At 36.1% G+C, this 22075-nt stretch overlaps 1 protein-coding gene and 1 pseudogene across 8 annotated transcripts in view; one reads left to right on the top strand and one right to left on the bottom strand.

Moving 5' to 3' along the window:
* AGO3 (argonaute RISC catalytic component 3) overlaps positions 1-22075 on the top strand; it is a 127978-nt gene that overhangs the window by 45413 nt on the left and 60490 nt on the right. Inside the window, exons 2-3 of one of the 8 annotated variants that reach the window (XM_033838019.2) lie at positions 6144-6237; positions 7528-7609. The exons of 5 other annotated variants lie outside the window; for them this stretch is intronic. The gene's annotated coding sequence lies outside the window, so the exon portion shown is untranslated. The remainder of the gene's footprint in view (positions 1-6143; positions 6238-7527; positions 7610-22075) is intronic. 2 more of the 8 variants (XM_033838026.2, XM_073792022.1) reach the window with 2 other exon arrangements.
* On the bottom strand, positions 15743-15821 carry LOC117310008 (U2 spliceosomal RNA; annotated as a pseudogene).

The following is a 22075-nucleotide window of genomic DNA, read 5'->3' as shown; positions in this document are numbered from 1 at the left end:
ACGCGCAGGCTTAGTGGCCACGGCTCACGGGCCCAGCCACTCCGCGGCATGTGGGATCTTCCCGGAACGGGGCATGAACCCGTGTCCCCTGCATCAGCAGGCGGACTCGCAACCACTGTGCCACCAGGGAAGACTAGGGCTGTTTTTAATTATTTTCCATTTCAGAACATCATTCATATATATATTTTTTTTAATTCATTTATTTATTTATTTTTGGCTGTGCTGGGTCTTCTTTTCTGTGCGTGGGCTTTCTCTAGTTGCGGCGAGCGGGGGCCACTCTTCATCGTGGTGCGCGGGCCTCTCACTGCCGCGGGCCTCTCACGTTGCGGAGCACAAGCTCCAGACGCGCAGGCTCAGTGGTTGTGGCTCACGGGCCCAGCCGCTCCACAGCATGTGGGATCTTCCCGGACCGGGGCACGAACCCGTGTCCCCTGCAATGACAGGCAGACTCTCAACCACTGCGCCACCAGGGAAGCCCCATTCATATATTTTTATTTTTAAGATAGATTCCAGGAGGTGAGATTGATGGGTCAAAAGCAGATATATTTGTAATTTTGATTGTTACTGCCAGATTGCCCTCCACTGAGATTGTAAATATTTTGCGTCAGTAAATGAGACTACCTGTTTCCCTATACCTTTGCCACTAGAGGTGTCAAACTCTAGATTTTTGTCAATCAGATTTACAAGAAATAGTTTCCTTATGTACTATTATTTTGCATTTGACCATCTTTTCACATATGTAAGGGCCACCTTATTTCTTTTTTATTAATTCTTTATGTCCTTTGCTCCTTTTTTTCTGTTGGATTTTTGGTCTTATTTACTGAGAGAGCTTTCTGAAATCAAGGAGATTAGCCCTTTGTGATATGAATTGCAAATATTATCCCTAGGTTGTTATTTGTCTTTTGATCTTTGGTGTGGTCTTGTTTTTGCTTTTTGTCATGTAGAAAGTTGTCTTTTGGTGGGGCTGTGTGTTTCAGTCAGTCCTTTCTTTTATAATTTTAATATCTTCTAGGGCTAGTCTCATTTTTCTCTTCAGGATTTCTAGGCCATTCTTACTTATCTCACTATATAAGCTTTAGAAATACCTTGTCAGAACTAGTGGTTATGGGAGGATGGACTGTTACTTTTACTGTGACCTCATTATATTTTTAAGTTAAGTTACTGAGTCTTAAGATAGTGAGTCTTTCTATCCAAGAAAACACTATGCCTTTCCATTTGTTCAGGATTGCCTTTGTTTACTTCAGGAGTGTTTTAAAGTTTTCCTCACATAAAATTTGCACATTTCTTATTATCATTCCTGGATATGTCCTCTCTCTCTTTTTTCCCTATTAAATGGGTTTATAGATTCTAACTGGTTATTGTTTATGTACATGAAGGCATTTAATTTCTGTATAGTAACTTTTTTCTCTCTGCCTTATTGAATTCCATTAACTTTTCAAGTGATTTCCTTGCAGTTTCTAGGTTATAATCATTTCATCTATGATAGTGATAGGTTTACATCTTCCTTTGGATTTTTATACCTCTAATATTTTTTATCAGATTATATTGACTAATTAGATAGGACAGTATTAACCATTAGAGAATAGTGGGCATCCTCTTTTTATTCCTTACTTTAGAAGGAATGCTTCCAGTGTTTCTGCATTAAATACATATATGTATGTATATGTTTAGGAGCATCTGTTGGTTCCTATTTTATTGAGTACTTTTAATCAAGAATGGATGTTGAATTTTGTCAGATGTCTTTTAGTGGCTATGGAGCTGATGATATGATATTTCTCTTCTTTTTTAACAAACACTGAACTAAACATGTGGTTTTGGATTATTTTAATGTGATGCTGGAATCTGTTTTTTAATGCTTTACCTTTTTAATCAAATTGCAAAAAGTAAGATTGATCTGATCTGCAATCTTCTCTTTTTTTATGCAGTCTTTTTCAAGTTTTGGTATTAATATTTTATTTCATAAAGAATTTAGAAGTTTCCCATTTTCTAAAATGTACAACAGTTTTTAAATAGTATTGAAATTATCAGCTCTTTTAAGATTTGGTAGAATTCCCCTGTAAAATCTTGTGGCCTGGTGTGTTTTGTTTTGTTTGGTGGGTAGCTCTTTTAAATCTTTCATTTATTTTGTGAAAAATCAGTCTGTTTAGAAATATATATTTTATCTATATCTAATGTATCTTTACTAAGTATTTCCTTTTTTTTTTTTTTCAGTTTTGTCTACTTCTGTGGTTTATCCCCATAGTTTCTTTTTTATATTTGTGCTTTGTTCTTTTTACTCTTAATTAGGAGAGGTAGTAGTTTAATCAACGGGTTCTCCCCACCTCCCCCCACCAAAGAGCTTTTGAATTTTTTTCTTAGTTCTCTGGCTTTCTGTTTTCTGACTCCTTAATTTCTCTTTTTAGCTTTATAAATTTTTTCTTCCACTTTTCTTCAGTTAATTTAGTTGTTTTTCCTTCCTTTTTGAACTATATTAGTAACATTTAATTTCATTTCTTCTTATTAAAAAAAGTATTTAAAAAAATTATTTCGGGAATTCTTTGGTGGTCCAATGGTTGGGACTCCGCACTTTCACTGCTGAGGGTGTGGGTTCGACCCCTGGTCGGGAAACTAAGATCCTGCAGGCCGTGTGGCATGGCCAAAAATAAAAACAAACAAAAACCAAAAAGAACAGTTATTTTTCTTCTTATCACTGTTTTAGCTATGTTCCAAAGCTTCTAATACCTAGTTTTTTATTATATCATTTTCTCAAAACACCACAGATTTCATTTGTATTTCCCATATTATCCAAATGTTGTTTGAGAGACTTTTTAAATTTTCAGATTGAAGATCTTTTTATTTTCTGATTGTGTTATAAATTTCTAGTTTCATTTTGCTGTTAATCAGAAAATGTGGTTTGTATTTCTATTTTTAGAATTTGTTGAGGGTTTTTTTTTTTTAGTAACCTAATATATGGTCAGATTTTGTGAATGAAAGTTCAATAGCTATTTGAAAATAAGATATAATCAATTTTTAGGATAGAGTTAAATGAATATTCATCAGCACTTCAATTTTGATTATGTTGTTTAGATCATCTATTTCCTTATTTATTTTTGTTTACTTGTCTCAGATGGGAGAAATAAATTTAAATTTCCTATTGTGTTTCTATTTCTTCTTATATTTCCACTTTCATGATGTTGCTGCTATAGTATTGGGAGCATATGTACACCTATCTGTATTCTTCATTGATTTATACCCTTTACAATGATAAAGTGACTTTTTTTGTACTTTTGGGCCAAAAGTCTACATTGTCTAACAAAAGGATTATAATCCATGTGGTATGTTTTCTGTGCTTTTTAAATGCTAGTTCTGTTATTAGGAAAGATTTTTTTTTTTTCTCATCAGTGGTTACCTTCATATAATAATAATCTTTCCCTCTCTTTAAAACAGTATCTTTTGCTTTCCTTAATCAGTAACATTTATATTAGCTTTATTCTTTTCCTTCCCTTCTTTGCTCCCTCTCCTTTTTTAACTAGTTTTAGCCAATATAGCATTATTTTATTGTTGTTATGATTTTGCTTAAATTTATACTACTTGACTTTCAACTTTGATTCCTGTCTATTACTGTAAAGTGAAATCAGTGAGTTTATGCTACTTTTTATGATTTTTCTGTTATTCATTTATTTGTATATATTACTGTTCCAGTGTTTTTTGAGCATGTTAACAGTTACATTCCATTCTGTCACCTGTATATTCATTCGTTTTCAGCTTAAATCTACAGTTATATGTGTTGGTGCTAACTGCAAGTCCTTTTGCTAAAATTTTTCCTGTCATCTCTTGGTTGCAGTTTGTCCTCAAGTTGTTACTTCAGGAAGGGCTCATATGAGTAAGAGCTGAGTTTTTGCATATTGAAAACCATTTGTCTATAGCCTTTTTCCTGAAGGACTGCTTGGCTAGACATAAAATGATTGAACCACACTTTTTTTTCATTCAATTTTTTCTTATTGAAGTATAGCTGATTTCCATGTTGTGGCAGTCTCTGCTGCACAGCAAAGTGACTCAGTTCTACACGTAGAGACATGCTTTTTTTTTTAATATTCTTTTCCATTATGGTATATCTGAATGACACTTTCTTGAGTTTCTTAAAGGTATTTTCCCACTGTCTTCTCACAGTGAATGTTCAATAGAGAAATATGATGTCAGCAGATTTTCTTTTCCCTAGAAGGGACCTGCTTTTTTTGTCTGGTTGCTGAAAATATTTTTTACAATTATTTTACTAGATTTTTTTCTCAGTGTTGAGCATTTTGGGTCAATTTTATTTAAAACATGGGATTCCCTTTGAAAATGTAGGTTCAACTCTTTTATCTTTTTTTTTAATCTGTCATTTTATTTTCTTTTAAAAAAAATTCCATCCTACTTGCTCCTTACTGTGCCTTTTGTGATATAATTTTTACCATTTGCTCAGTCTTCATTTTTTGAATTTGAAAAAGTCTTTTTCTTCCATTTCTTTCATGAGTTCTCAGTGCTTATTTCATCTTCTCTTAACTGTTTGTCTTTCCCCTTAGTTCTTAAATTTCTGCTCTGAGATCTTTCTTCATAGCTGCATTAAGAAGTTTTGAATTCATGTTAAAAAGTAGTGTTATAATTTTTTATCTACTTCGTGGTGGTATTTTCTGTTGAGTTTTCTTTGTCAGGGATGTTGTGCTGCTTTTTTACATTTTTTAAATGGTATTTTTATATGGATACTTATCACTTTTGTTATTCGTATTTGAATGAGATGAGTTTTCCCAAACCACCTATTAGAAGAGACTGGAGTGGGAGAGGGAGGTGGGACAGGACATTAGGAGCAAGGTGGTTTTCCAGGTTTCTCTGCTCAAGGCCTCTGTCCTCTGTTGTTCTGATGGGTTCTTTCTTCAAAATAAATCACATCTCTTTTGCCTCTGAGTAATATATGTTTAAGGAGTTTCTGCTACCAGGGGAATTCAGCTCCTGCCTTTTTTTTTTTTTTTTTTTTTTTTTGGCGGTATGTAGGCCTCTCACTGTTGTGGCCTCTCCCATTGTGGAGCACAGGCTCCAGACACACAGGCTCAGCGGCCATGGCTCACCGGCCCAGCCACTCCGCGGCATGTGGGATCTTCCCGGACCGGGGCACGAACCCGTGTCCCCTGCATCGGCAGGCGGACTCTCAACCACTGTGCCACCAGGGAAGCCCAACTCCTGCCTTTGAAAGTGCCTGCTCAAACATTAGCAATTAGAGAATTTGTGAAGAGTACGTGGTGGTTCACTGTACTCTTCTTTTAACTTTTCTCCAAGTTTGGCATTACAGAGGAAAAATGCAAGCCTTGGTTTTAGAAGGGTAATCCTATCTGAGCTCTGTCACTTCTAGTTCACCCTCTACTCACTCTCATGACACTTTCTACACCTCCTTTCTCTACTTCCTTCTGAGATTTCCCCCATTCAATCTCAGAACTAAACATTGCACTTCCCACTTAGGGTAGGACCCTCTCTCTCTGGAGTGAAAATTTACTCTTGCCCCACTAGGCTTTCTTTCATCTTTCATGTCTTTCTCCCTTGCATAGGTTCTACTAGTCCCAAGTACTTTGGGCCATATTTACTTACAATCTGGCATTTTCAGGTTTTTATTGTCTCCTAGGTTCATTGAAGATGTAGGATGTTTTTTCCTTTTCTTTTCTCTCTTTTTTACATTATCTTTGTTGCTCTGTATCGAGTTCTAGGAGGAAAGTGGGAAATTTTGGAAATAAATTGCTGCTATTTTCCTACTGGAACTTAAAGTTCAGCTTTGGATATTACTAAAAAATAATTTCTAAATAACCCATTGGTTGAAGAAATCACAAATTTTAAATATTTTGAACTGAAGAGTATTGAAAATAGTACATATCAGAATTGGTATGATTAGCTAAAGCAATGCTTAGAGAGAATTTAAAACCTTAAATGCCTATTAGAAAAGAAGAAAAGCATCAATTACCTATACATTCATCTTAATAAGTTAGAAAAATAACATAATTAAATGCAAAGAAAAATAGAAGGAAATAAGAGTTAAAAACAGAAAATAATGAAATAGAAAACAAATTTACCTCTATCCTGTAGGTAGGAAGACTTCAAAAGTTTTCAAGAAGGATAGTGACATGATCATATTTGTTTTCCAGAAAGAGACCTCTGGCAGCAGTGTGGAGAATAGATAGAGGAGAAAAAAACTAATCTGAGAAGCCAGTTAGGAGGCTTTTTCAATCACTAGTTCAGGTAAGAGATGGTGATGGTCTAATGTGGGATGGAGAGGAAGGAACATATTACAAAGATTAAGTTGAAAAAATAGGTTTAAAAACCATGTCCAGAAAAAAACTTTGGGTATAGTTACTGGTACATGGAACTGATTGGAAATGAAGAGACCAGAAGGTTTACTAGGTTTTTGAAGGAAATGGTTTTTGGAAGTAAAGCTACAATCTTAGTGTATTAGGTTCAACCAGAGAAGCAGAACCAGTAGGAGACACATAGAGAGAGAGAGCGATTGGGCTTACACAGTTGTAGGGGCTAGCTAGTCAAGTCTGAAATCCTTAGGGTAGGCTATCAGGAAGGGCAGGCTAGAACACATGGGTATGGACTGTAGCTGCTGTCCATAGGTGGAATTTCTTCTCTCTCTTGGGGATACCTCAGCCCCGTTTTTAAGGCCTTTCAACTGACTAAATGAGGCCAACTCAGATTATCCAGGATAATATCCCTTTAATTACATCTATAAAATATCTTCACAGCAATACCTAGATTAGTGTTTGATTGAATAACTGACAAGTAGTAGCCTAGCCGAATTGACATATTAAAAATAAAAAAACAAAACCCCATACCTGGCCTACAGAATTCTATGATTATTCAGTCTTTGAAACAACCTTCATATTCCCAAACCTTCAGTGACTGTGCTAGCTAACTGTGCTGGCTTTTATAAACTAGCTTTCAAGAAGGGCATACTCACCAACATACATTCAGAATAGTGACTCATTCATACCAGGTATGAATGATAATACTGAATATGGGAGGTAGGTCTGCTGTTGCTGGTTAGCTGGCAGTATATACCATGTATAAATATGTCAAATGTAAATATGTCTAAAGCTTGAGGATTCTATGGAACATATGGACAGAGTCATCTAGTATGTAGTTGGAAATGCAGATGTGAAAATCTGTAGTGGTGTGAGCTAAAAGTAAAAGTTTTGGGACTCCTTAGTATATAAATCCATATTTGAAACTCTGAAAATGGAAAAACTTTAGAAATAGTATTTAGATTGAAAACAGGAATGAAAAGGATAGAGCCATGGAGAATACTAGCATTTAAGGAAGAGGAACCAGTGAGCAATTAATGATTATCACAGGCAGTATGAGAGCCAAGAAATGGTGTCAAGGAAGCCAAGGGAGGAAACATATTCAGAGAGTAGATTTTACAGTTAAGCAGCGGAGCTTTTCCAGTAAAATCAAGAGTAAGACAAGGATGTCAGTACTATGATATTTAGTCACTATTGTGTTTGCTAACTTCTGTTCTTCTTACAGGTTTCAGTCTACATGTTACTTCCTTGAGAAGCAGTATTTGACACCCTTCTTGCCCCCCATCCAGCCATTCCCCCAAGTCTGAGTTAGGTATTTCTCTTATGTATTCCCATAGTACAGTATACTTCCCCTGTAATACCATGTGTCACCTTGAATTATAAGTGTTTATTATTCTTTGTCTCCTGTTAGAATGAAAGCTCCATGAAGCTAGGGACTGTCCATCTTATTCACCAGTCTACCTCCATGCCTGGCACAACTCTCGGTCATATTAAGCAAGGAATGAATAAATAAAACCAAGAACATGGAGGAGGAGTATCTAATTGAGCCTGGAAAGTTAGAAAAATATTTGTAGAAGTAAATGATGTCTTAACTGAGCTTTAGAAAATGTGATGACATTGAGAGTTTGGGTTGAAAAGGGGATACACAGGAATAAAAGATTTCTGAGAGGTCTCTAAAATATAAAACTTTATTGAAAGATATAAGTGAAGATCTGAATGAAAGAAATATATTAGGCTTATTGAGAAGACTCTGTTTGATAAGATGTCAATTCTCCCAAAATTAATCTGTAAATGCAATTTTAAGTAAAATCTCAATTGGGTATATAGTGAAACTTGATAAGTCAATATTAAGATTTATATGGAAAAAATAAGTGACGATGAAAAATCAATATAATTTTAAAGAAGAGTAAAGGGGGAGGAATTGCCCTCCTTATGTTGAAACTGTAACAATTTTAGCACACTTTTTAAACTGCAGGGACAGACAGATTAATGAAGCAGAATATAAAGCCTAGAAATAAGCTCTCTGTGTGTGTGTGTGTGTGTGTGGAAACTTTGTTGATATTAAGTTGGCATTTCAAATCACTGAGGAAAGAGTAAAATGTTTAATAAATGGTGTTTATGCTGTTGTTAACTATATGAAAAAAATAATTAGACCCATCTCACATCATATCCCAAATTTATTTCTAGGTGGATTGTAATCTAAAATTTGTAAAGCAAAACTTTAAAATTCTGTCAGGGACTTCGCTGGCGGTCCAGTGGTTAAGACTGCACGCTTCCAGTGCAGGGTGTGCAGGTTCCATCCCGGGTCGGGGAACTAAGATCCCATATGCCATGTGGTGTGGCCAAAATAAAAAATAAGATAAGATTCATTCAGAGAAAAAGTAAGAGAATATCTCTAACACTGAACAAAATGTAAAATGTATAAATCATAATAGAAAATACTGGTAAGCTTGGCTCTGTCAAAATTTAAAACTTATTTGTTATAAATACACCATAAACAAAGTTAAAATGCTAGAAGAATATTAAAGCATATATAACCAAGAGCTTTATGGGATATAAGGCAATCAGTTAAAAAAAAAAAAGGTAATTCACAAAAGAGGAAACACAAATGGCCAATAGAAAATCAGATTCTCAAATTCATTAGTAATCAGGAAAATGCAAGTGAAATCAGTACCATTTCACACCTATCAGATTTATAAAAATTTAAGTCTTATATCAAATGTTGATGAGGATAAAGTATAAGGAACTATCATGCACTGCTTATAGGCGTATGATTTGATACAACTACTTTGGAGGCCGTTTTCAATATCCAGTAAAGATGATATTGAACATGTCTTAAAACCCTTAATATACCATAGAGGTATCTTGCAAAAACTGAGACATTATTTGTAATAGCAGAAAATTGGAAACAGCCTGATTCCTGTCAATAACAGAATAAGTAAACATTGGAATGAGTACATAAATTGTTCTATTGTGGTATACTATGTAACAGTTAAATGAATGAACCAGGTCTACATATATCAACATGGATTATTATTGAAAACAATGTTGGGGGGATGATCAAATAGCAAAAGGTTATGTTACTACTTATGTGAATTTTTTTTTTTAAATATATACTGGATACATACAAATGCAGTAAAAGTATTGAAACATAGATGGCGGTGCTTTGTGACCGCCTAGAGGGGTGGTATAGGGAGGGTGGGAGGGAGACGCAAGAGGGAGGAGATATGGGTGTATATGTATACGTATAGCTGGTTCATTTTGTTATAAAGCAGAAACTAACACACCATTGTAAAGCAATTTTACTCCAATAAAGATGTTAACAAAAAAACAAACCATAAAAACATAGATGGGACAAATACACACCAGTTTCAGTATAGTGGTTCCCTTTAGGAAGAAGGAAGGAAAGAAGAAAGAGGAATGAAATAGGTTGGTTGGGATAGGGAGAAGAGATAGACCTATAAGGCTACATGTTTCAGGAAACATGTGACAGTATGTTTATTTGTGTGAACAAAGTGTGTAGATAATTTCAGGTGCCACTGTGAAGCAAAGAAACAAAAAGATCTGTGTTATCTTAATGAAATGAAATAAAACCTAAAATTTTATTTTCTTTTATTTATTTATTTATTTATTTTTGGCTGCATTGGGTCTTCGTTGCTGTGCACGAGCTTTCTCTAGTTGGGGCGAGCGGGGGCTGCTCTTCGTTGCAGTGCACGGACTTCTCCTTGTGGTGGCTTCTCTTGTTGGGAGCACAGGCTCTAGATGCGTGGGCTTCAGTAGTTGTGGTGTGTGAGCTTCAGTAGTTGTGGCGTGTGAGCTTCAGTAGTTGCAGCTCGTGGACTCTAGAGCTCAGGCTCAGTAGTTGTGGCTCACGGGCTTAGTTGCTCTGCGGCATGTGGGATCTTCCTCGACCAGGGCTCAAACCCGTGTCCCCTGCATTGGCAGGTGGATTCTTAACCACTGTGCCACCAGGGAAGTCCCAAAGCCTAAAATTTTAAACGGGTTTATTCTTATGAGACTGATGTGCTGCCTACTGTGCTAAGAAGGCACTTAAATGAGTTTATTTTTAAATTGTCAATAATATATAATGCTGCTGTGAAAAATAATGAGGGAAAATATTACACTGACCACCTTACTTGCTTATATTTCCTTTCTTGTTTGTGTGGTTTTGATTTTGCAACCCTTCCACTTGGTATATTGCACTGAACAAAATAGTCTTTATTGAACTTGAAATCAACCAGAGAAGATTAGTATTGAGCAATATAATGAGTACTACGAGGAAGTACTAAGTGCAGTGGGACTGCGTAACAAAGGGATCCATTCTAGTCTCCGTGTTCAAGGAACTTTTCTCTGAGGAAGTGACAGGTGGGAGCTAGGTGAAATTTGTGGTGGAGATAAGCATGGAATAGTACTTTAAGAAAGCAAGCAATTTAATTCTAATTGTGTGACTTAATCTTGTCTTCAAAATGATTGTTTTCATGGTGTTTAATATCCTAACTCTCAACTATGTAACTTTAATGAATTTTACCAATCTTAGACACACAAAAAACTTTTTTTCACATTTCATTATCTCTGAAATCAGGAGATGTCTTGCAGTAGATCGTTTGTCACAGTTGAATTGGCAAATTTCTCTTTTAGGATACACACAATACTGATGTACCTTACCATAATTGGCATTTTAGAGTCAATGAAATGCAGAATATTTTTTTAGGTTGGCCTGCCTTTAGGCCTAACTCATTTGCAACTTGCATTTAATTTTTGTAATTATGCATTTTAAGAGCATCAGAGTGAATCTCGGGAATTCCCTGGTGGTCCAGTGATTAGGATTCCGCACTTCGACTGCCGAGGGCGCAGGTTCAGTCCCTGGTCAGGGAACTAAGATCTCACAAGCCATGCAACACAGCCAAAAAAGAGTGAATCTGGTACTTATTAGTTGTATGTCCCTGAAGATATTTTTGTTTACCACAGGGAGAATGCTAAACATTTTACATTAATTACAGTCAGCCCTTGTTACCTGGGTACCATGTATACTGAGGGCCGACTGTATTATGTCATTTTTTTATAAGGGACTTGAGCATCCACCGACTTTTGATATCCAAAGGGAGTCCTGGAACCAATCTCCCCAAGGAACCAAAAGACAACTGTATCTCCTATGAACGTCATCACAGTTGTATGAGTTAAGTGATACCCCCAACTGAAGTTTAGAGACAAAATCTAAACTTTCTCTAAAGTGACTTTCTCTCTCGAAATGTCACATAGTTTGTATTTTATATTTTTATTAATGTATTGATATATGTAATATAACCTATTAAAGGTATATTTAGATATAACTATATTTGAGGCACAATAGTTATTATATTTAAATGATAGAGGTCAGTTTTTCTGATTCCAGAGATTATGCCCTTAATATTCACAGCTCTTTACTGCATCCTTTAAGAGGCAAGATTCCTGGCAGACAAATCTCAGACCCAGGACATCTGAGTTGAGAAATGTTTTTTATTTTTATATACTTTATTTACTTCTTTGTGCTTTTCAGTAAAAAGTAGCTTTTTATAAAACATTCACTATTTTGCTACTAGAAGAAAGTAGTCATAATATATAAATGGTTGTAGAATTTGGTAATTATAATTTATGCTGCTTAAGAGTCAAAAGTTCTCACTGAATATGCTTCCTTTGCAAGGAAAACAGATTTCTAATAAGTAATTTATTAATCACAATATTAGTGTTGCTTGCTTCATATGTTTGTCTTCAGTTCAGGTATAAGATCCCTAAGGTTAAGAAATAATTTGATTTTTACAGTATTCAAATTAGTCCTCAGAAGTAGATCAAAGCAGAATATTTCTTTAGGGTGAAAGGGTCAGGCAACAGGGCAGGAACTTTATCAGCACTGGTCAAGCTCAGCCAAGTAAAGATACCTGTATCAGGCTTGTCTAGTCTATCCTCACATTAGAAAAAGAGTATAATGGCATCAGGAATTTCAGTGACAGTCTAATCAAATCTGTTTCTTGACCCATACTGCTTCAGTCTGATAGAGTATGTTCATATTTGGTGCACAGCTGTCCTCTTGGGATCAAACTTCACTATCTGTATCCCTTCCTACCCCTCCCCCCTTTTTTAGAAGTTTTATGAGAAAAGCGTACACAGGAGGCAAAATTTTTTGATGCCTTACACATTGGAAAATGTATCAACAAACCTAAATGAAAGTTCAGCTAGGTTTCTATGTTGGAAATAATTTTCCTTCATAAATTTGAAAGTGGTGCTCCACTTTTTAAATAGCTTTAGTGAGGTTTTGTTTCCCTTGTATTACTTTCTGGAAAATTTACTTACCTTCATTTTCTAACCCCCTTCGCTTTTTAAAATTTCTATTCGTTCTTTTTTATTTCCTGAATGTTATTTTATAGTAGCATACTATTCTTGTTTCATATATGGTAGTATCTTCTCTAAGCTCACTGTAGATCATTTATTTTGGGGCATTATTTTTCTTACACATGCTTATGCTTCTTCCAAATTCTTTTTTTGTTTGTTTGTTTGTTTTGATCATTATCCTCCATTTTGGAAGCTTCCTTCAAGCATATAGTATCCTTGATTATTTATTCATGATGCATTGGGACTCTAAAACACTGACTAGATGCTTTGAATTCGTCAGTGGAGCCTGTTTACTTTGAGCTTTATCATAGGGTGATTTGATTGGGCTGATGTTGGGGAACCTATAATGTTAGTTTATCCTTATGTCTTACCTGGTCAAATTACCCAAAGATGAGCCCTCCAAACCTCCTGCTTGAAGGGTAATAGTCTTCATTACCTGCGATCTGGAAGCCAAGTTGGGGATTCTGGCTTGGGGAATGTCTGCATTCAGCATTTAATATTTATAGTTACTTAATTCCTTGTTTTGGGTACAGTCCTGTGCCCTTAATTGTGCCTGACATCCTCCCTCCAAAAGTCTTTTACTTTTTCCAGAGAATACACCTACAGTTTATGCCAGGATAAAGACGAGGCAGTTGTTCCGCAATGTGAATGGAGCTGAACAAGGGATCTAGGATTCTACCTGCTTCTCAAACAGCTTTCCTCTTCATTTTTCTGCACTACCCCCATCCTTTTATCACCGGTTTCAGAGGTACCTAGCACTGCCATTTCTCACGCCTTCTGAGGATTCTATCTGCTATGTCAGTTACAACTTGTCTACTCGCTTTTCATCTTCTAAAATGTTGGTGCATTTTCTGTTTTCTGTTCTCCCTTCCTTCTAGGTTTATGTCTTTTTTCTTTCTTTCTTTCTTTCTTTTAATTCCTTACCATGGCTATAGTGGAGTTTGAGGAAAGAATGAAATGAGCTGCTTGTGGTTCCTCTGCCATCCTAACCCAGGATCTGTTCTTAAAAGGCAGAGGCTTTGTCTGAGTCATCTTTAAATTCCAACCCACAAAAGAGTCCCTGATATGGTAGGTACTTGATGAATGTTTAAATGGATGGTTAAGTCTTGTTTTACATCTGTAAAACTCAGTAACAAGTTTGCGCTAGAGGCCTAGTTTCTTGCCATCTGGACCTCTCAACAGGGCTGGTTAAGTGTTGTCATGATATTGTGGCTGGCTTCCTCTGGAGCAAGTAATCCATGATAGAGCAAGGCAAAAGCTGTAATGACATTAAGGCCTAGCATTGAAAACTATATTCTGCCAGTTTTGTAATGTCTTATTAGTTATATAAACCAGTTATATTCAGTGTAGGAGAGACACAAACGTGGAAATCCCATGAGGCAAGACTTATTATTAGGGACCGTCTTTGGAGGCAGGCTAGCACACACACTTTCTATCTTAAGCTAGAATAAGAACAAATTAAACCCAAAGTAAGTAGAAGGTAAGAAATAATAAAGATCAGAGCAAAAATTAATAGAAAAACAAACAATATAGAAAGTGAATGAAACTAAAAGTTAATTCCTTTTAAAAAGCTAATAAAAATTTTAAACTCCTAACAAGGCTAATCAAGAAAAATAAAAAAATAAAACTGATTACTAGTGTCAGGAATGAAAGAAGGGGTTATCACTAAAGATCCTTCAGAACTGAAAGATTAATAAGGGAATGTTAGGAACAAATTTATACCAATTAATCTGATAAATGAAACACAACTTTACAAAAATTGGCTCAAAGAAAATTGGAATAGCCTTGTATCTATTAAGGAAATTAAATCCATAATTCTTTCTAACAAAGAAAACTCCAGTCCCAAATCATTTCGCTGCTGAATTTTATCTAACATTCAAGGAAAAATAATACCAATCTTTCACAAATTCTTTCAGAAAACAGAAGAAGAAGAAAGGCTTTACAACTCAATTTTATGAGGCTAGTATACCCTGGAATCTGACACCTGACAAAAACAATGTAATCCTCTCAACAGACAGAAGAAATCATTTGACACATTTTAACATTTTCGTGATAAAAATTTGTAACAGACTAGCAGTAAAAGGAAACTTATTCAACCTGATCAAAGCATCTAGAAAAACATACAGGCATCATCATACTAAATGATAAAAAGTGTGAATGATTTTGCCATAAGATTAAGAAGAAGGCAAGAATACTTGCTCTCACTACTTCTAACATTGTGCTGGTGGTCCAAGAAAAATAAAGGCATAATATTGTAGAGGAAGTAATACAACTATCTCAGTTTGCAGAAGACATAATTGTTTACGTAAAAAATCCTAAGAAATCTACCAAAAAAAACCAAATCCTACTAGAATTAATAGATGAATTTAGCAAGATTACAAGACACTAGTTGCATATACAAAAAGAAAATACTAGCAGTATAATAAATAATACCCAGCATTCAACAATTAGAAAAGTGAAAAACACATGTACCATTCATAATATCAAAAAATGTAGGGCTTCCCTGGTGGCGCAGTGGTTGGGAGTCCACCTGCCGATGCAGGGGACATGGGTTCGTGCCCCGGTCCGGGAGGATCCCACGTGCCGCGGAGCGGCTAGGCCCGTGAGCCATGGCCGCTGAGCCTGCGCGTCCGGAGCCTGTGCTCCGCAACGGGAGGGGCCACAACAGTGAGAGGCCCGTGTACCGCAAAAAAATAATAATATTTAGGAATAGATTTTAAAAGAGATGTACAAGCCCTCTACACTGAAAGCTACAAAGCATTCCTGACAAAGATAGGAAGATATAAATAAACAGAGATACAATGTTCTTGGCCCAGAAGCCTCAAATTCTTAGGATGTCCATTATCCCCAAATTGATCTGTAGACTCAACACAATCCCAGAATCTCACCAGGCTTTCTTTTTGTTTTTTTTTTTATAATATAAATTGACAAGCTGATTCTAAGATTTATGTGGAAATGCAGAGAACCTAGAATAGCTAAAACCATTTTGAAGAGGAACAGAGTTGGAGGATTCATAATCCCTGATTTGAAGACATGCTATAAAGCTACAGTAATCAGAGCTGTGATATTGGGGTTAAAGATGGACATACAAATCAGTTTACATGATAGCTATAGATACTACACTTGATCTTAGCCAAAAGGCTAAGAAGTGATTAGAATAGCTAGAAATAGCTAGAAATAGACCCACTTACGTGGTTGATTGATATTTGACAAAGGGGCCAACATTCAATGGGGAAAGAATAGTCTTCTCAATAAACGATGCTAGAACAGCTGAGTATTTGTACAAAAAAAAAAAACCATTAAAACTGAGAAATTTGTAAGAAAAGAGGAAAAATATTCATGTCCTTGGAATATACAAAGATTTCTTAATATGTTGGAAACCTCATCTAAATGAACACATTCTCTTAAGAACACTGTTAAGAAGATGAAAAGACAAGCTACTGCTGGGAGAAAATATTTGCATAACATATCCTAAACAAAAGATTTGTGTCCAGAATATATGAGAAACTTGCACAACTCAGACAATTTTAAAAAGTGGTCAAAATCAGACACTTCACAAAAGATTATGGGAATGGCCAGTAAGCACTTGAGAAGATGCTAAACATCATTGGTCATCTGGAAGATGCAGGTAAGAACCACAGTGAGATATCACTTCATACCTGCTAGATTCGCTAAATCAAAAAGACTGGCAATACTAAGTGTTGGTAAGGGTGTGGAGCAATCAGAAATGGTAGGAGTATAAAATTGTACAACCACTTTGAAAAATATTTTGGCAGATTCTTTTTTTTTTTAATATTTATTTATCTTTGGCTGCATTGGGTCTTCGTTACTGTGCGTGGGCTTTGTCCATTTGCAGCGAGCAGGGGCTCGTTGCGGTGGCTCCTCTTGTTGCGGAACACGGGCTCTAGGCGCGTGGGCTTCAGTAGTTGTGGCACGTGGGCTCAGTAGCTGCGGCTCGCGGGCTCTAGAGTACAGGCTCAGTAGTTGTGGCACACAGGCTTAGTTGTTCCGCAGCATGTGGAATCTTCCCAGACCAGGGATCGAACCTGTGTCCCCTGCATTGGCAGGTGGATTCTTAACGACTGTGCCACCAGGGAAGCCCTTGGCAGATTTTTTTAAATTTAAACATTTTCTTGCCATGTGTCCTACCAGTTCTATTCTTAGGTCTTTCCCCAGGAGAAATGAAAAAATAGGTCCATACAAAGATTTGTGCATATATGTTTACATGTTCATAATAATTAGGAACTGGAAACAACCCAAATGCCCAGCAACAAGTGAATTGAGAAACAAGTTGTGATTTATTTATACAATGAAATACTACCCAGCAGCTAAAAAGAACTAACTACTAATTTATACAATGGTATGGATAAATCTCAAGTAAGATGTACAAAAAAGCTAGACAAAGTGGTGTATACAGTATAATTCCATTTATATGAAATTCTGGAACCATTTATTCTATTATGAAACGAATCAGATCAGTGCTTGCCTGTGGCAGATGTGACAGAAGCTGATTGCATAGGGGCAGGAAAGTACTTTCTGGGGTGATGACAGGTTCTGTCTTAATTGGGGTGGTAATACCATAGATGTATATACGTTTGTCAAAATCATTGACCTTTACAATTGAAATGCATTTTATTGTATGTAAGTTATACCTCAAATTGTTTTTTTTCTTGAACTGAGATATCATTACACATCCACCAGAAGGGCTAAAATTCAAGTCTAACGATACTAATGGTGAAAATTTGTCACGACAGTGACTCTTAAATGCTGCTTGTGGGAGAGTTATTTGTTAAAACCACTTTGGAAGAGTTTGACATTATCTAGGAGAGTCAGAGATACACATCCCTAATGACTCAGCAGTTCTACTCAGATATTGCCTTTTCTACTAGAGAAATATACGTGTTTACGTATATCAAGAAGGCCACCTAGGCACTTCCCTGGTGGTCTAGCAGTTAAGAATCCACTCTTCCACTGCAGGGGGCACAGGTTAGATCTCTGGTTAGGGAACCAGGATCCCGCATGCTGCGTGGTGCAGCCAAAAAAAAAAAAAAGGCTATAAGAATATTCATAACCTTATTCTAATAACCAAAGGAAAGTGCCAGCATAAACTGTCCACCAACATTAATAATCAGGTTTTTTTGGTTTTTTGTTTGGTTTTGGTTTTTGCTGTGGGGCAGCTTACGCCTGGGATCCTTAGTTGCCTGACTAGGGATTGAACCTGGGCCCCTGGCAGTGAAAGTTCCCAGTCCTAACCACTGGACTGCAAGGGAATTCCCTGTCCATCAACATCAGAGTGGATAAATTGTGTATTTCTTCAACAGAGTGTTAGAGCAATGAAAATGAAGAAACCAGTTACATTTAATTAATATAGATTAGTTAGAAACAGTGTTTAGCAAAAGACTCAAAAAGATTACATGCTTTATGTTTCCAGTTACATAACATTCAAGAACTAGGAAAACTAAATTGTGGTCCTTAGTGATCTGTACTTATGTTGTAATTCTATAAAGAAAAAGAAGTGATTACCATAAAAGCCAGGATTTTGGTTACCTCTAGCAGAGAGAGGGGAAGTTAAGGTTGGGAAAGGGATAGGGAAGAGGTTTCTAGGATGCTGGCAATATTTAGTTCTTGACATGAATGTTGGTTATGTGGATATTCACTTTATAATTTGTTTAGTGACACTCTAGTAAATATGTGATATTTTATATTAAAAATAGAAAAAGAAAAAGAAAAGCAATCCTTTCATCTATCAATATCTCCTGAGTACTATGTTAATATTATTTTGCTAGGTAATAATAGACACACCAAGATGTTTAATGTGACCTCTTAATTGCTCACTATTACCATAAAAAGGCATTGTATAATAAGTTTCTGTTCTTATATCTTCAGAGCAATGAAAGTATACATATAAAATTAAGGCACATAACCTCTCAGGAGATTAAAGTATAATTGTAGTTATGTTTTTACCAGGATCCAACATTATTTACTGCTTTATTTTATACTCATCATTTGGACCTGGGCTCATTTTGGTACTTGTAGTCCTAGTTATCTTAAATATGGCAAATATTTATTATTTTCTTTTTTCACATCTGTTATTTTAGCTGCGTCCTAACAAAAATTTTCAGTTTTGACACAGTAAAATGCAAATTCAAGAATCCTAATCACTTTTTCATGGAACATTCTCCCATCAGCCTCTTCAAGGAGTTAGTTTACATTGACAAAATGATTTTGCCTAGAATTAAAACCTCAGTAAATGAGAGAGCAAAAGACATGAGTAGACAGTTCTTCAAAGATGAGAAAAAGAGCTCTGATGAGCTCCTGCCATGTTCTGGGCACAAGTAGGTACCTTATATTGAATCTTCACCCTAATGCTATAAGTACTAGATGTTTTTCTAATTTTGCAATGAACGAATTATGATTTCTCTGAATTTCAAGTCTGGATCTAGAATTAAAATCTATTTCATTTCCAAGCCTATCCTTTTCTCATTATTCTAACACTGTTACCCATGAAAAGAAGAAAATAAACCTAATTAAAAAAATAAGTGGGCTTCCCTGGTGGCGCAGTGGTTGAGAATCTGCCTGCCAATGCAGGGAACACGGGTTCAAGCCCTGGTCTGGGAGGACCCCACATGCCACAGAGCAACTAGGTCCGTGAGCCACAACTACTGAGCCTGTGCATCTGGAGCTTGTGCTCCGCAACAAGAGAGGCCACGACAGTGAGAGGCCCGTGCACCGCGATGAAGAGTGGCCCCCGCTCACCACAACTGGAGAAAGCCCACGCACAGAAACGAAGACCCAACACAGCCAAAAACAAATAAATAAAATTTAAAAAATAATAAGTTAGTAAGTGATGAAAGATTAAAGGATACATTTCCAACAGCAATAAAATTTTTATCAATTATTAATAAATGACTTATAAAGTATCACAAAACCTTAATGAAACTGGAATTACGTTAATAAATTCAGAGATATTATGTTCATGAATTGAAAGGCTATCCCACTGGTATTCTAGACATCTAGTCTATTTTGGTAAATTTTTTTGCCTTAGTTGTGTATTATACATATCTAGATAATGGCAATCTAAGTAGTTGGTAAGATCGCATTTTCTACCAAACTCCTCTCAAGTTTTCTACTTCTCAATTGTATTTATCTGAATTGTAACACCTGCCCATTAATTGTAATTATATGCATGTAGTACAAATTTATCCATTTGGCTGGTGTTTAAGTTGTTTCCATTCTTTTTACCATTATAAACAGTGCTACAATAAGCATTCTCATTCATGTTGCCTTTCACAGATATGGAATTTTTGCAGAGTATATACTCCAATAGAGTGAAATTGTTTTTTGGGTTTTTATTAAGTTATTCATTCATTCATTCATTCATTCATTCATTCATTCATTTATGGCTGCATTGGCTCTTCTTTGCTGCACCCGGGCTTTTCTCTAGTTGCGGCGAGGGGGGCTACTCTTTGTTGCGGTGCACGGGATTCTTATTGCGGCGGCTTCTTTTGTTGCGGAGCACGGGCTCTAGGCGCGCAGGCTTCAGTAGTTGTGGCACGCGGGCTCTAGAGCGCAGGCTCAGTAGTTGTAGCACACAGGCTTAGTTGCTCCCTGGTATGTGGAATCTTCCCAGACCAGGGCTCAAACCTGTGTCTCCTGCATTGGCAGGCGGATTCTTTTTTTTTTTTTAATTTATTTAATTTATTTATTTATTTTACTTATATTTAATTTTGGCTGCGTTGGGTCTTCATTGATGTGCGCGGGCTTTCTCTAGTTGCAGTGAGCAGGGGCTGCTCTTCGTTGCGGTGTGCGGGCTTCTCATTGCAGTGGCTTCTCGTTGCAGAGCACGGGCTCTAGGCACATGGGCTTCAGTAGTTGTGGCTCGCGGGCTCTAGAGCGCAGACTCAGTAGTTATGGCCCATGGGCTTCGTTGCTCCACGGCATGTGGGATCTTCCCGGACCAGGACTCGAACCTGTGTCCCCTGCACTGGCCGGCAGACTCTACTGCGCCACTAGGGAAGCCCTGGCAGGCGGATTCTTAACCACTGCACTACCAGGGAAGTCCTAGAGTGAAACTGTTGAGTTGAAAATTATGCTCATCTTCAAACTTACTATAAATTACCATTTGTTCCTAACTGACTATATCAGTTTATATTCCTACAGTCTTTATGAGAGCTTTAATTCTTCAGTCTTCCTTTGGCTTGTTGTCAGCTTGTGTTATCAGTCTTAACATTTTTGGCCAGTCTTGATTGGTGTAAAATGATAGCTTGATATAGTTTTTGTATATATTTCCTTAATTACAAATAAGATAATTAGTGAAAATTTGTTTTTTGACATTTAGATTTTCTCTTCTATGAAATGCCTAGTCGTATCCTTTGCCACTTTTATTGTTTTATCTTGATTTATAGGAACTTATTATATATTCTGGATAGTAATCATTTGTTATATGTATTACACATATCTATAGCCTGTCTTTTATTTTTTCTGGCTTTGTTTATGGTATTTTTTTATGATAGTTTTTATATCTTAAGAAATTCTTTCTTGCCTCCAAGATCATAAAGATGTTCTATATTTTCCTCTAAATGTTTATTTTTCTTTTCATGTTCAGTTCTCTGAATAGGAATTTGTTTTTGTATATTGTATAAGGTGGGCTTCCAAGTCTGTTCTACTGGTCTGTGTGTCTGTCCCCACAGTCTCTTGACTTGAATTGGATTATAACAGATCTCGATGAATGTTAGAGCAGACCTTATTCTTAAAAACTATCTTGGCTATTCTTGTTTCATTTCTCTTTCAATGTTAATTTTAGTATCAGCTTCTTAAGTTCCAGAGGTCAAGGGGGTTATATCCTATTGGTATTTTGATTGAAATTGCCTTGAATTTGCAGATTAACTTACAAATAATTTATACTAATAAGGTATATACTCCATTTATTTAGATTTTCTGTAGTAGTAAAGATACCTATTACTTCTATAGGTCTTATGCATCTTTTGTTCAGATTTTATCTCAAGTGTCTTGTGGTTTTTTTGTTGTGATATTAAGTGGTATCTTTTTAAAATTACATTTTAAGTTGGGTGCTAGTGTATAAGAATGTAATTTTATTTTTATATGTTGATCTTAAATCTAGCAACCTTACTGAACTGTCTAATTCTATAATTTATCTATAGATTATTGGCTTTTCTCTCTAGACAGTCATATTGTGAAGAATAATAATTTTGTTTCTCCCTTTCCAATCTTTTTACCTTTTACTTCTCTTAGCTTGCATTCCTGTGCCAGCTAGCACTTTCTATTAAATGAAGTTGAATTTACCATAGATTTTTGGTGGATAACTTTTATCAAATTAAGGAAGCTCCTTTCTAGTCCTGGTACTGTGAGACTTTTAGTTATGGTGCTGAATTTTATCTAATGCTTTT

The sequence above is a fragment of the Tursiops truncatus genome, chromosome 1 (genome assembly GCF_011762595.2).
Source record: "Tursiops truncatus isolate mTurTru1 chromosome 1, mTurTru1.mat.Y, whole genome shotgun sequence".
NCBI lineage: Eukaryota > Metazoa > Chordata > Mammalia > Artiodactyla > Delphinidae > Tursiops > Tursiops truncatus.
Note: the sequence above shows the minus strand (reverse complement) of the source record. Positions and strands in the feature narration are given on the sequence as shown.